We start from the raw sequence: 16,166 nt of genomic DNA, 5'->3' as shown, positions 1-16,166 counted from the left end.
CGTTTTCACGATAATCTCCTCATATAACATTAATTAAAGCCAGAGACCGGTCAGAACCTCGTATCAAATACACGCTGCACTTATTATATTCTACCCGGTAAAGCACACTAATCTGATGCGTATCATTTAGTAGTAATCTTACGTTGCAATCTGATTCAAACTTGAATCACGTTACTCATTTCAAAGAGCCGAAGTTCATTGCAAAACCTTGTACATACGCGCGCGCGTGTGTGTGTACACGCCAGATATACATTATTTTAATAAATTTCTTTTTCCGATTAACGATTTAGGCATGCAAAAATATTTTTCTGCATGGAAAGAACACTTTTGCTGGCAAATCTAAAAATTTGACCAGATACAGATTTGAAAATAATTTTGTTGGCCCATCAAAATTATTTTGTAGAACACTTAAATATGATGATAATACTGCAAAAATGTTTGATCTTCTGAACAATCAATTTGAACAACGTATATAATAATTTTGAAGATCCAACAAAATTGTTTTCAGATCTGTATCTAGCCAAATTTTTAGATTTGCCAGCAAAAGTGTTCTTTCCGTGTGCAATCGTTTAATAATCATACTTAATTTCCTCGTGAAAGAAAGCTTATGGAAAAAAGTATGGTGTACAATTTAAATTTTAATAATAAAATAAAGCGCAAAGAGAAATAAGATTCGCTTAAATCTCGCGATAAACAAAATCAGGAAGGTACGTGATACGACGTTATTCCGACTAGTGCAGGTATTATGCAACGAACGAGAGATTCCCCCCTGCCCCCATCTCTCTCTTCTACGTTCGCCTTCTTGGTGAAGCAACAAGTTGTCTCCAAGCGCACGACCCAACGACGTTCATTCCGCGAAAAACTCCGATATTTCCGACAACTCCGCCGCGGATTTATCTTATCGTGAGTGATTGCAAGTCGTCGTCGTCGCTGCAAAATTCATTACACGTGTTTCTACTTAAGGTGAACGAGTACGCGGATTCACGCTGATGCATACAACGGCGCAGATACATTTCACGATACGATACGCGCGCACGCAAATTAATTTGTAATTTGCAATTCCATAAATCGTTCCCTCCCGTATTCGCCTGTTCCTTTTCCCTTGAATAACGTTTTATTAAATTCTATTCCCTTCGAAAATATTCTTTATAATTTTTGACAAAAAAGTTTGTCGAGTTCGATCAAGACTACAATTTTTCAAATACCATAAAGTTTCTACACTTTTTTCATGTAAAGAACTTCCTAATTTTTAGAATTTAATAAAAAACAATACAAAACTTTTTGAACAATAGTTTTCGATTATAAGCTATTGTTAAGCTAAAGTTGTGAACAATCATTGTATGATACAAAATTCACTTGTCTTTTTTATTTAACAAGTTATATGTCCTTTTTTAGAAACATTAATGAGCAAAAATTTCATTTATATATAAACAACTAAATAATTATTTATAATTCACTTCATATAATTATTCATATATAAAGCTCAAATTTTTTTTTTTTTTTATAGCATTTAATGTCAAACGATACAAGTTATTAATATGAAAATAGATGGATTATAAAAGATTAATATAAAATGTACATGTAAAGAGGAATACATTTAATCATCATAAATATATTTTGAATAAATCAATAAGAAAATATTTAATCGTAAAAAAACTTATGGATTTTTTTTTATTTATGCTTATGACAAATTAAAAATATCTTCGAATATTTTCTTAATAATTCAATTTATATACTATCTATCTATTCTAGGAGGTAATCAATAGATTTATGAGATGTTATATGCAAATCTGTATTATCCTTCTCTTATAGATTCATTACATCCATTAAAATAGAAGATAATTTAACATTCACGATCTAATGTACAGTAGAATAGTGTTACAGTGATTTTTAAAAATAAAACTGCATCCAAATAATCAAAATGATTAACATCTTAATAAATATTTGCTGTGCAAACATGTAAAATAATAATAAATAAAAAATATTTTAATAAAAAATATAACAATAAATAATTTACTTTATAATTATTCCGCTGTTGTCTGACGTCTCTTACGCTCTCCGATTCCTCTGTTTCTCCTTTCATCATGACACTTACTCACAATAATATGTATTTTCGGAAAACAGATTAATCACGATCGCGCGCACTAATGATTAGAATACGTTAATCATACGTGATGGAAAAATAACAAAAAAAATATACAATCGTACGATTGTAAATTTACGATTCTCTCGACTTGCAATAAATAAACTTCGAACTGGAAAAGATTATAAATTACCGTCGAACCGTGCGAATATACAACCGTCGAACCGTGCGAATATACAACCGTCGAACTTGTATCGCACGATCGACAAATTAAATACAGAATTAAATAAGTATTTACCGATTAAATGCTTTGATTAAATGATACCTCGAATTGGAATTGATCGAATATATAACCGCGATGTTCCGTTTGTGATTGAAAAAAGTCGATCGAATACATCGTCAGCGTCCTCAACCTGACATCGTGCAATATAATGAAGTGGAATTTAATGATGAAATTCGGACGCAATATAATTCGTCTCAAGATATATGAATAAAATTTAATATCGCACGCGTAACATATTTAAATCCTGCGATATAAGGTATTAATAAACATACCGATAAATGATCATCGACGCACTTATCGTTAAACTAGATATGGATAAATTATGCGCGATAATAATCGCTAAGTATTTCATAGAGAATGGATCGAATCGTGATAAGAACGCAACGAAACCGTTCACGCCACTACCTGCCGGTTCGGGCGTCGCTGAACGAATGACAAGGTGAACGTGTGTACACACCACCGCACGCACCACCATGCATACATGTATACTATATATATGAAATTGAAAATAAAAATAAATACCGAGCATTCTATATCAACAATCATTGCCATATGACGAAATATTTACCGCGTGATAACTCAAATATAACGGATAAATAGTCGGATATTCTATCCGGCGCGGCGTTTTAACTTAATTTTGATAAACATGCTTGGATATCACACATAAATCCAATATTTATATAAATTATTTAAATAAAAATATTATATAAATATTATATAAATATGTATCATAAATATCATAAATATCATATAAATATTTTATCTTATCACGATCACAAAACTTTATCTCTGTAAACGTTATATAATATTAAATATATTGTTGTCTTTTTTCGTTATGATACAGAGAAATAAAGCTATAATATTGCGTTGGCTAACTTGAACAAACTTATTTATGAGCAAAATAATTGCGAGAGATCTCGACATTTCGATATTTCGATATTAGAATTTTAGCCTCTAATTGATTTCCGGAATGCTCTTTTAAGCTATTATACGATAATCGTGGGATGTACTGTATATGCGAGAACAATTGTGACTGCAGATAAAGAGCTTATAAAAAGAGACCATTGTATAACGGTATAATGAGTTATTTGTGATGCAATCGAGAAAAGAGAAATACAAACGGTAATAACAAGTAACTGAATATGCAGATATAATCTTTTTTTTTTCTTTTTTTTTCATTGTATCTTTTCTTTAACATGTGCACATGATATTTAAATATAATATTTTGAAATATTTCTCACGTAGTAATATTCATATTTATATTCTTGTAAAAGGAGAAATAAATTTGGATATTCGCCCAACTTCAAAATAACCACATAGAAAAGTTATAGAATGTCCATGTTTGTAAGATTTGTAAGATTCTCTTTCGTTTTTAACATTTTTCGCTGCTATTCCGCCTAGCGGCTCGTTTTACAGAATTACGCGGCGCGCACTAGACGGGAGCAAACAAACAGATAAACGAATCGTCGACTCGTTGACCTCGTTACCGCTTCTCTCGATAGATACTCATAGTTAGCCATAGTGGGAGTGACAACGAAGTCTCGCGTGACACCATTCACCGTGCGAAATGAAAATAATATCGCTAGATAAATATTCATAATACACGCTCGTGGCCGGCCGTACTTGTACCATAATAAATAAATATACAGCGCTATGAATCGTTTAAGTGAAAAACGACTTAAGCCAAAAATTTAGGACCGCATCAAAATCGCATTGGAATGCGGATACGTGAAGATTATGATATTACGACAAATATTAATATTCTTGTACGTGGATTTAAAAAAGATCACGTGAGTGAAATCCGACGTTCATCTGTATAAAAGTGCAGTTTAAATAATATCTTTTTACGTCTCTTTCATTTATATTTCAATAATTATAGTCATTAAAGTCATTAGGTTATAATTTAATACAATTACTGTTACTTTGTTTTCAATGACTGCCGATACAACGAAGCATTAACCTTACGCAGCGTAAAATTATTGCAGACTGTATAAAACGTGTTTCTCCATTGCGCGTTATTTATCGAATTTATGTTCAGGAAGAGGAATCGTGTATTAAAAACTCTCCGCGTGTAACGATAACGACGAGTATTTCGTTTCGCGGAGCGTAACGCTGCAATTAAATAACGCTGCATTATTGAGTAAGTTTATGTAACTGGGCCGGGCAAAGCGGAACAGACCAATTAAATTTATTTGTAATATGCAACTGATACCGCGCGCCGGTTATCGTACCGGGCCCATCACCAGTAAAAGAGCCATATCGGAGAGTTAAACAACCGCGCCAAATAAAGCGAGAAAATATACACGCGGCGCGGTATTTAGCGCCGATAAAACGGCGATCAAGGTGAAACCAGGTTCTTATCTGGGAGAAACGTGTGTACGGCGAGGAATTTCGCTCGTTTTCCTAAATAGACAATAAATTATACACGCACGATCGAGAAAATCTTACATTATACGATCATCAAATTTTTTCGCTAAGGAGAAATTGCCTTCGATTTCGTCAGAAGAAACCCATATGGTCCCGAAGTCCCCGGACATTCCATCGTATAGCAGCGTACGGAGCGGCGGCACAAAAAAATGATGATCGAAGATGCGGCGAGATTTACAGCAAACGCACCGTTTATACCGTAAATAGACAATCAACAACGAGCGCACAACGCGCACAAATCGTAAACCTACCTACTATAGTAAACCGATGGCAGCTTATAACGCGCATTAAAACTCAGCGGCGTGTTATGAATTTCCTCGTGTGTGCATTCGATGCACGTAGTAAGAGAGGCACCGCGAGAACGTCAAGTATTTAATATAACATAAGCGCAACAACACCTCGGCCGACCTCAAAACGCTCGCAGCCGGCCGTAAAACTTGGTTTTTCTTGACTTTCTCACTGGCATCGTCTGACCAATGAAAACGTCGGGTTTCGCGCACAGACATAAATTCCGAGATATCAATCGCAAAACGGCGCAAAACGGCGCATATACACGTAATTAATCGCATAATTAATTTCGGCAAAGGAAATACCTGCCGAGCGAGTTATTATCGGAGATACATCTAACCCGTGACTGAGATTCGCAAACGATTCCCATCGCGATTTCCATCGGCATCGCGTGTATTCGCGCATCTCGACGATCCGCTTTAACGCACTTATCTCAGCAAACTTTGTCGAAAGTGCGAATCTCGCGAGGAAAATCTTTTCGCGTAAGTTTCCACAGTTGAGAGATAACATCGGCGTATGTCATCCTCTTGGGAAAACAACGAATCTATTAATAAAAATCAATCGTGTCTCTGTGTCTCCTTGAGGTTTTCGCATATATATGTACGCTTCCTACGTGCGCTCAGCGTACGAACGATAAGCCGCGATTGTCGTCGGCGTTTTCGCACGTGTCCTCACTACGCATGCACGCACGCGCACGCACGCACGCACGCACGCACGCACGCACGCACTCGCACGTATTCAGTATTTATATACACTGGTACTGATGCGTGACATCATCTCGCACCAGCAGAGAGCTCCTCGCTCGCAATTATCACACAGCGTTCCAAGATCCGTCGTAAAAAACCGCAGAAAAACCATAATTCTCGCGTGTGCATAAGTGAACGACACGCACGGATGGAAATCTCTCTCTCTCTCTCTTCTCTCCACGCATACGTCTACATACGCAACGAATCCAAGTAGATAAATCCAAGTAGATAGATAAATAAACGATTTGAATAATAGCGGTTTCCATAAATAGTCACGAAAGCGTAATACGACATAATGCAAACGCTGTCTCGAGATTAATCGAGGAAATGATTCTATTTGTTTCCTCTTCTGCGAAAGACGCAGAGGCGTGCTGGAGTGGAAGCGCGCGCGAATCTCATGTTTTGCAGCTTCCTTCCGTGGGGAGAGGAAAGACAATGCAATAAGTCATCGAAAGTGCCACGCGCTCGTTCCGGCCGCCGAGATCTTTGATCCATTATTATTGCAAAGACGACTAATGAGCGCCGCGCAATCGCGGAGGGAAGTGAAACGAGGCTGATAACTGTAACCCGTTACGGCCGGTTTTACGATAATATTACATAGCTCTGCGGAGAACGGAGTCGATAAACAATGTGAATCGACGCGGCGAGTGCGGGATGCGTGATAATGCAACGCAGTGCGTAAAAATGGCCGGCGCGCGAGTGCGCTTATGCGCCGATTTCGTTGTCAGTCCGTCCAAGACGAGGCGGTAAACTGGATGTATCCAGCTACACAATTTTCGAGCTAAATAGATAGTATATCCCGTCTCTGATATAAATAACGTAACCGCCATAGAAGGGGTTTACAGACGCGTACAATAGTGTACTCATAAAATTTTTTCGCTCTACTCTAAAAGTTCGCTCGTATTTAATTAATGTTATTATGAAATATTATAGTATGGTACGCTGAACCTGAATCAAGTTGACGCACGTTTATGTCTGCCAAGTAAAAAACAAATTTTTTAAATAAAAACTACAATCAACTACGATAAATATGGCTTAAAAAAATTTTAAGATTAAACTTATATCGATACTTCGATATTTTTTATGATATAAACTGAGATATAAAATTTCAAATACTAAAATACTAAACTTCCGGTTAAAATATTATGTTATAAACTTTTTGCATAATGGTTGACAACGAAATAAAATGATGAAATATTTGCGATTGCTTGAATTATATCTACAAATTTCTTATTGCGCCGTAAATTTCACGTTAATAACGGATTTTACGTGCGGATGATATCTTCGCCGTTTCTAAACCATTCAACAAGTCGTACAATTAAATCATCTCGGTCAAATCAGAAATAACCTCGCGGATAATTATTCTGAACGGGCACAAATGATATTCTAATATTTTCATTCTTCGATATATAAAATTAACTCATTAACATAGGAAGAACAAAATAATCCTACATGGCGCTTCACGTCGAAAGCATAAGCACAAAGTGCATCGAAAAGCGCGCATACAAGTAGACTCCCAAGATTTTGTAAAGATTACATTGAGGAAATTTCTTGACGGTAAGTGTGCACGTGCAAATGCGCACGATATCACGTGCTGCCGCTATTATTGCTCGATAAACAAACGCGTGTATTTTCGAGAGAGAAAGAGAGAGAGAGAGAGAGAGACGCGCACGCGTAGTTCATGCTAAATGAGACACGGCAAACACAGGGGAATTATATTAGAGGTGCAACAGCATGCGCCTTTGATTCGCATTTGGACACGGGCCCAGGTATTTCCGCCGGCGCGTTTATTGCGTTTCCATCCAGCGGCGGACTAAATTCTCCTTGACCGAATCGCGACGCTACGCAGCTGTCTGCGGCATCTGTGTCTCTTAATCATAAAAAAAAAAAAGCGATTTCGTTTCCAATGCAATATTGATTGGATTAGCGCGCGTCTGGTCACTCTACGCGTAATTCTTGATCGCGCGCGATCGACTTACGATTATCGGTAAATGCTATTTAATGAAATGCGTCAGTTCCATTCTTCGCGAAAGGAGCAAATGGAAAAATACGCGGGATTCAATACGCTTTCTATAAATGCGCATCCAAGCTGTGAGAACAACAGCGACAGCTTCATTAGGCGGACATCGCGCCATTGACGCTATTTATAGAACTTCGCGAGTATGCAAATAGATCTGCTAGAAACAGCAGAGAAAAACGGTTCTTCGGTCTGTAGTCATACTGATTATCTGCCCGATTAAGAACGACTCAATCTCCATAACTCATGACGCAGTAATCCGCATTAAACACTGTCTAATTTGAAATATGATTCGATGAGATGATCCTTCCCGCGCTGAAAACAGCCGATATTCGGATATCTCGATATTCTTTCAATTTGGTGTCATTACCGCAATTTTATCCGCGTGTTTGCATCTTTGCTCGTATTTCAAGAACAAACGAAAGGTCAACACATGCGACACGAAAAGAGCTCATACGATAATGCTAAGTAGGCGCACACTTGTGTGCCGACGCTTATGGTCGCGATGATGCACCGCGTATCAGTCCGCGATAATTAATTAGCTTGGTATTGAATTCTGTCACGCGGAAGGAAAAAAATTCGCAATTAATCAGTGAGGCTTAGATGTCTAAATGATTAGAGTCTTCGGAGAAATCTATATCAATAGATTGCCTGTCAACTATTATCGTTAATCTTTACGTATCGCCTCGTGCGTCTTATTTGACGTTTCCGTAGAAATGGTTGTTTGCCTATTATTTTAACCGTTGGCACGGCACGTGGCGATGTTTAGAGCTAGCGCTTAATAATCGTGCGCGATTCCAGACTGAGTCGCGTGTGCATGCATAATGCATATACGTAACGTATGATGAACGTGTAATAATCGTCTCTAAAAGGCGCCCAGTATCTGGTGTGAGGCACGAATCACCAGACGCGCGAATGTTCGACGAACAAACGGCGTAGTAGATCGACACGTGGCTCGGACCGATCGAGGTCACTTGTACTCAATGGCGTGTAGGTCTGGGCCTTTAAGCTGTACAGGCCCATCTCAAGGTCTCTACTAAAAATAAGACACAAAAAAATTTTCATCACCGCGAAATTTGGCGCGCTTCTGGAGTCCTACGATGTTTTACTTGGAAATTATACGACCCATAATATTAGTCTATTCGATAATTAGATCCTCCAGTTGCTGCTATATTTGCAATTAAGGATGTAAGAAAAAAATTTTTTTTAATAGAAATCCGAAGTGACGCGAATCAAAATTTAAATCGCTTCTGCATTCGCGCGCGTGATACAATAGAAACGCGAATATCTCTTGATGCATGCGTCTCTTCTTCTGCAAAATATTCATTTGCGAAGGCGGATTACTGTCATATGCTCGATTATGCAAAAATAGTTGCGGAAACGAACGGATACAAAACTTGCATCCAAGATGCAGTATTGTATGTATATTGATATTAAGATGTATAGATGTTGTTTTTTTTTTCTTAATAGAAACTTTTGACATAAGTAAAAGGTACTTTCTAAATAACAGTTACAAATTAATTTTGATAATAAAATTTTCGAGACAAATAGGAGATTTTAATAATCTTTATAAAACAATTTTTCTGCGTTTTCATTATTTTATTATTATTATTATTGTACAATAATATCAGTATGATATCGTAAATAAAAATAGATTTATCTAAATAAGCTCTCTGGAGACATTATTGCAAGCTAAAAAAGTGGATTTTTGTTAGCGGAGATAACGTGTAATACTACATCGATCGAAAAATGGGAGATTCCGAATGTTGACCATTTCGGCCATCACGAAATCGTATAGTGAGCAAACGCACGCATCATGCTATCTTTTCGAGTGACCTACTTCGTTTCCTTTTCTACGATAGAAACAACTAGAGAAGCCTGGGAATATAGAGATAGACTGTAGAGGCGATAAATTAACACGTTGCAGACGTGCACATTGCGCCATACATCAACCAGATGATATATACGTTCCTTATTATTTACGTCTTACTCATCGAATTCGCAGTTTAGTTTCATTGATAATTTCCTATTTCAATATAACTGATATAATACAAATGAGATTTATAACTATCGAGAACCGAAACGAATAAATTGCTCAATGAATGAATTAACAACTAATTTATTTTAATTAGCATTCGCCTCTTGTATAATATTAGCGCGCACACTTTAATACTGATCTATATAGTATTAACAATTCACATTAGGCAAACGTTATTAACGTAATTAACAATTAATTCTCATCCTATCCTAAATCGTCGAGTTTAAAAATAAAAAGAAACTTTTAGGGAGGACAGAAATAGAGGATATTTCGACGTGATTTCCGCCTACAATTGCCGCGCAGGAAAACCGTCTTTTACTTAATATTCAGGCATGCGAGTTTCCAAGTCACTGCGAGAGACAACAGCCACAAAGTAACGTGTGCACACGCGTGCACACGCGTATATACGACTACATAGTATCCCGTATACGGCCACGATGCGTGATAACGGGGCGTTTGACCCCGGTATATCGCAAACTGGACTATAATCCGCCGCCGCGATGACGTAGCTGCGCTATAATATTTTAACGCATTCGCTCGCGTTATTTAACGCCATTTTGCGGTATAACGACACGTGTGTGTAGTCCGCACGTGGACGTTGCAGCTTTGCACTCGTCGCAGATGATGACAAAGAAAAATAATACGGATACCGAGACCTGGCAACGGATGGAAGATAAATCGAGTGTTTGGCGATGAGGATTACGTAATTTTACAAGAGTACCAAATTCTATTTCTCGTTTTGCCAATCATGAAAGCGCGAATGCGAAGGAACAACATATACATGTACTTATATTACGACGATTTCCTGAAGTTTTTTTGTAAAACTGTCGTGTTTTTTGTGAAATAAATTTAACAATGTGTCGAAATAGTATGTCTTTAAAATTTGGAGCTTATAACGTCCTAGGATTTTTTTTTAATTCATATTTTTTTTTAAATCAAGATGCAACAGTAACTTGCAGTCACGTGCAGCAAAATACGCGTAAAACAATGACAAATTTTCTTAATATGGAAAACTGAGATAAGCAAAGTTTACATTTTGATCTTAATTTTTTATTTTTTTATCTTAATTAATTAAATTTCAATTTAATCAATAGCTAAGAGTTAAATCATATAATAATTATAACAATTTTTATTTTTATCTTTGTATTCTAAAAGAGATTTTTTTTGATGTCTAAAGAATATCTAAAAGATATCTACAAGGCACTTTCTAAACACAAATGTCTTTTATATTTTCGTATATTTGATTTAGCTTCAGCGTTTTTGCGTTTAACCATATTTTTATTTTAATAATATCTTTCTGTATAATCATAAATTTTTTTGATAAGAAAGAATTATGAAATATATATAAATTTTATTTAAAATAGTTTAATTTTATAATATCAACATTTTTTCAAAGAAAAGTAAATTAAAAAATGATATATTAATGTTATTTTTAATGTTTTTTTTTAAGATAACATAGAGCACGTGTGTGTCATTTCTTATCTATTTTTAAAAATTAATTTGTACAGATCAACATAATTTCAATAATTAATACCTATTTATTATAAATAATGCTATTTTTACATTTGTTATTTACGTGTCTCAAAGTGGAAACATGCAACAGACACACAAGTATGTCTTAAACAAATGGAAGTTATAACTTGCAATTTTGCAAGAAAAAATATCGCAACTATATATTAATAGAGATGAATCACGAAAACATAAAAAATAATGTAACCGATAACGGACATGTAACAATTGAGAGATGTTGATAACTGGAAAAAAGTACATATAAATAAAATTGCTACTCAAGAAAAAATTCATTTAAAGTTTCTATTTTTTTAAACTATAGCTATTAACTGATAATGGAGTTGTGGTTGTTCCCAAGTATTCCGTAAGATAAAAAAACTTTAGATGCAATTTTTTTAAAGCAGTAATTTCACCTGAGGCAACAGTTAACTTTAAATATTTTATGAGATAAAGTGAAGCTTTTTAAATTAATATTCTTTAAAACAGGATCTTTGCTTTTATCGCGGTTACTAAAGTCATCTAAGAAAGGAAAATTGTATTTTGTCGTGTCTTATGATATGTCTTATGAACGGCCAAGTACAGAGACAAACACAATTAGCCACTTGACACAGATTAACAAGGATGATTGCGATTATGGTAGAATTAGTCGGATAATCGCGCAATTCTTTTCGTTTTTTTTGCCCAACAGATTGACTCTCTTATCCTCACAACGAACGCTTTCACTCACACGGTTCTCGTAGCTCATTCGCCTTCTTCTTATCAAACGCAGTCGTCAATAAATCGTCGAATCCCCTCGTGTGATAAGAGCGCAATGAACGAGCCACCGGCATGTGAGTGTTGTTTTTTCCTCGCTCGCTCCCTCTCTCTCTCTCTCTCTCTCTCTCTCCCTGTCTCTGTTGGTTCTTTTCGTCATCGATTCGTCCCCAGCCGTCTATGTTGTTCTATTTATGCCGATGATAATATGGAATTGCAGAAATTTGGGGCTTTCGATAAACACGTTTTGATACGCTTATCTCGATTATTTCATCACAATACCACTATATTCTTCTTCTTGTCTTCAAATGTCTTCAAATGAGACAAATCTTGAAACAAAAAAGACAGTATTTTCCTTTAGACTGTATTTTCCTAATTTTTATAAACATTTTTATTTTGCTTCAAATGTAATTTAATAGACTTTAATAAAATTTAATAAAATTACAAATAAAATGTGGATTTCAAGTTTATTTTTATCAATTGCGTAAAGTAACTTTTAACCATATCGAACAGAAAATGCAAAATATCTTTTTAAAAACCATTACGTAATATCACTTTGCACAACCTATATAAAGTGAAAAATATCCGACAAGTTAAGACTTTATACAAAAACTTCTTTTCGCAATCCTATATAATTTAATCGGGCTGTCAGTATAATGAAAGATCAGGTTTGCGAATGATAAATTGTACCAATAAATCCACATAAATTACCGTCATAAATTTAAATTGGAAATAAAATCAAGAATGATAACTTAGATGTGATTCCAAAATGTTATAATACAAAAATCTGATAGACCGATTAAATATCATGCAAGTATTTATATACCCATATGTGCGTGGCAGAGGGAGAAGGCTCTGGCGCGCCGTCTCTTATCATTTGCGACAAAAATAAGCAAAACAATGATAACGAATTGTGCACGCGCACCAGTCGCTGGAGGAAGGTCGTTGAAGAAGCAGCAGCATGCCGCTTTTAACGATGATTTGTGAAAAACAAAGGGAAAAACGTTAAAGTTGATAACCGCTCGGAGATAAGCGACGTTAATGAATATTAAAAAGTCCGTCTGAATACGAAATATCGCGTGCTCGTGCCGTAAGGAACGACGATTTTATAAAAATAATTTTACGACGATTATGTCAATAGTTAACTGCTTGACTGACGGACGCATTAAAATTTCGCAATAGAAATATTCTATTATAACAATGCATCATAGTCTATCGCGATACATTATGATAATATTATTAATCCAATCATGTGTGGTATAACAATTTAACAAAGAATTACAGAAATCTGCAGAATATATTAGTTCCCTTTCCTACCATCAAAAGATTACCTTAATTTTTATACAAATAGATTTTGATTCGTCGTAATAACCGGCTTCATTCGTCCACGACTGCTTTCTAATAGACCTATTTTTCACGTGAAAGGGACAACACGTGGCACCACGTTGCGTGGCGTTTCAACGAAATTATTTAGAGAATCAACGGCTAGAATTTCGCCTGTGAACGATTCCTCGATAGTTTCTGGCATCGGTGGAAATCACAATGAATCCCAACACATCACCAACACGTGCCGTGAACGTGATCTCGCAATTGCATCACCGATTGCATAGACTAGTAGTCATCTCGTAGTCATCTGTGCCGGAGACGTTATAAATATCACGATTATCAGCGATGTTATTTGAATCAACGTAATATTTCCCATTGACGAGAGCACTTGAAACTATTCGCGTAAGCATAACACTGCAAACATGAAAAAAAAAAAATTTTAAAAAACCGATCCAAATGAGATTGAAATATATATCACATTGCTAACGCGGAGATTACGGGCTTCAAGTCTAAAGCTTCCAGTCTAGATGAAATCCATCCAGGAGACACGAATGCTATGAATAATATTATTTTTCCGCTATACTATTTTATATCCTATATGAAGTAGAGAAATAAATTTATAGAAATAACCGCGTGTTTTATCACAGATGTGACCTAACCGCTTTTCTTCTATGAGAAAATTCTATAACATATTTCTAATTCTCTTTGTGAGTCTTCTTTAAAAATAGAAGTAACGTTTTTATTGTGATTCTAAGGATGTTACTGTTTCTAATTATACTACACCGCTGACGCAGTAATCTCTTTAACCTAACCGACGCACCACCGAGATAACAAACACTCTTGATAGGAATAATGCACGCTAGACTAGAATATTAAACGCGAACGTCGACGCGCGCCGGAAACGATAGGATGAAAGTGGAATAGCAGTGTTTCATTACGCTCTAGGACAATGACCCACGACAGCAACAGCAGATTATCAACGTTAATGAGCGATAAGTAATATAAGCACAAAGATAACAGGTGGCGACTGTAAAAATATCGAGTAATGAGAAATGTATTCGGAGAGGAAGACGAAGATGGAGAGCCAGAGAAGACGCGTTTTAATACTAGAATAATAAGTAAAGAGGCGGTAGTATAATCTTTATAACTGTTATAAATTAATGCAACGATAATTAAACTCGCCGCAACAAACGCCTTGTCCGCCATCTACGCGATTTCGTCTTTGAAGCTATCCGCATAATCTTTTACGTTCATCTCTTGTGATTTAAGTGTGAAGATAAAGGAGGAAATCTCTGTATCATTTCGATATTAAAATCTTCTTAAAAGCAAGAATTCTGGCAAATAAAAAAAATATATAATATATAATTTTAGTTAATAATTATAAATAAATGTCCGTAAATTATGAGAGCTTATATTTCTCACAAGGCCAACTTGACAGACAAATGTAATATTGACTTAATATTAAATTAACACTAAAAATACTTCAGCTACATTTTGTCTGTTTTTAAAAGAGCTAGCCAAGAAGAAGCGTTCTGGTATCGTACGTCCGTGATGATATTAAAACGACGATCGTCTCGCAGACGCATTAACACGCTGAGCTTGAGCAACGCTAATAGATGTGAAAGTAAATCATTTTCCTCGCGCGCTCGGCGCCGAAATTGTCGGCGGGGATTTCGCGACCTCGCGTTAATCCGTTATCGCCGACTTTCTTTATATCCACCGCTATTTAACGATCTCGACGAAGGAGACGACTTGTCCTTGACTCGTCTCACGAAAGCAGCTATTAAAAGTTTCCGCGTTCTCCCTAGCGGCGTTTCTTTTACTCGAGCGTACCGCGCCCGCGCGCACGCGCGCGACGTGCGTGCTAGATTGTGCGATCTCACGGCATATATACTTCGGCGCCAAGAGACACGTGGTGCTTCTGGCATTTTGGCGCCGCTCGGGAGACTTCGAAAGGAGAAGGAAAGCCCCGATCGTCTGTCTGTCGTTCAAACGAGCTGATTCAGCGATAGACTCGAACAGTTCGTGTGTCCCAATGGATTTTTACATAAGACGTCGTAACAACCGTATTCATTTCTCCAACTTCGAATCATTACTATTTTCTCATTCGTAAAAATTCAAGGCGCGGACAATTCATAAATTATAAGCAAATAAAAATGGCAAACATTTCATAAATTAAATTTTGAAAATGTTAACAACATGAATTTTAAATGTTCTTAACTTCGCAAAGAAATAATAAGCTCTTATTCGCTCATAATCTCAATCTTTTACTAGATTTAATTTAGTTATAATTTAGAAAATGTAAATTTAGCTAGATACATTTTTTTTATTATTTTTGACAGTAATTAAATAATTTTTAAGAATGTATCAATTTTAACTTAAAAAAATTGTAGAAATCAAAGCAAATAAATGAAATTATTTGAAAAAATTATTATGATATCAATAATTAGATATTTTATGAGATAGAAATAAAGACAGAGAACTTTATATTCTTCATGCGAGCGCACAACGAATTCGTTGTTTTGTCGCCAGTGATGACTGTGATCGTGTTTATCTTGCTTTATAGAACCGCTCGTTTTATTCGTGATTCACTACGGACGCTGCGCGTATTACGAATCGCATTTACGGCTGTGAAGAAACACAGTTTTGTAAAATTTACTACATTGTAAATGAATGCACGTAAAGGCAGCGTGAAA

At 35.9% G+C, this 16,166-nt stretch overlaps 1 protein-coding gene and 1 long non-coding RNA gene across 5 annotated transcripts in view; both read right to left on the bottom strand.

Annotated features, from left to right (window-relative positions):
• Sesn (Sestrin) overlaps positions 1–16,166 on the bottom strand; it is a 168,948-nt gene that overhangs the window by 85,271 nt on the left and 67,511 nt on the right. The window lies entirely within an intron of this gene.
• Positions 1,489–15,487, bottom strand: LOC148935419 (uncharacterized). Its single transcript, XR_016140378.1, has 2 exons — positions 12,856–15,487; positions 1,489–12,473 (listed from the first exon to the last, which is right to left on the bottom strand). It is a non-coding gene; the product is annotated as an uncharacterized LOC148935419 (long non-coding RNA).

The sequence above is a fragment of the Pogonomyrmex barbatus genome, unplaced genomic scaffold, assembly GCF_055798465.1.
Source record: "Pogonomyrmex barbatus isolate J1 unplaced genomic scaffold, ASM5579846v1 scaffold5, whole genome shotgun sequence".
In the NCBI taxonomy this organism is placed as follows: Eukaryota; Metazoa; Arthropoda; class Insecta; order Hymenoptera; family Formicidae; genus Pogonomyrmex; species Pogonomyrmex barbatus.
The sequence above is the reverse complement of the archived record's forward strand: the minus strand, read 5'-3'. Positions and strand labels throughout refer to the sequence as shown.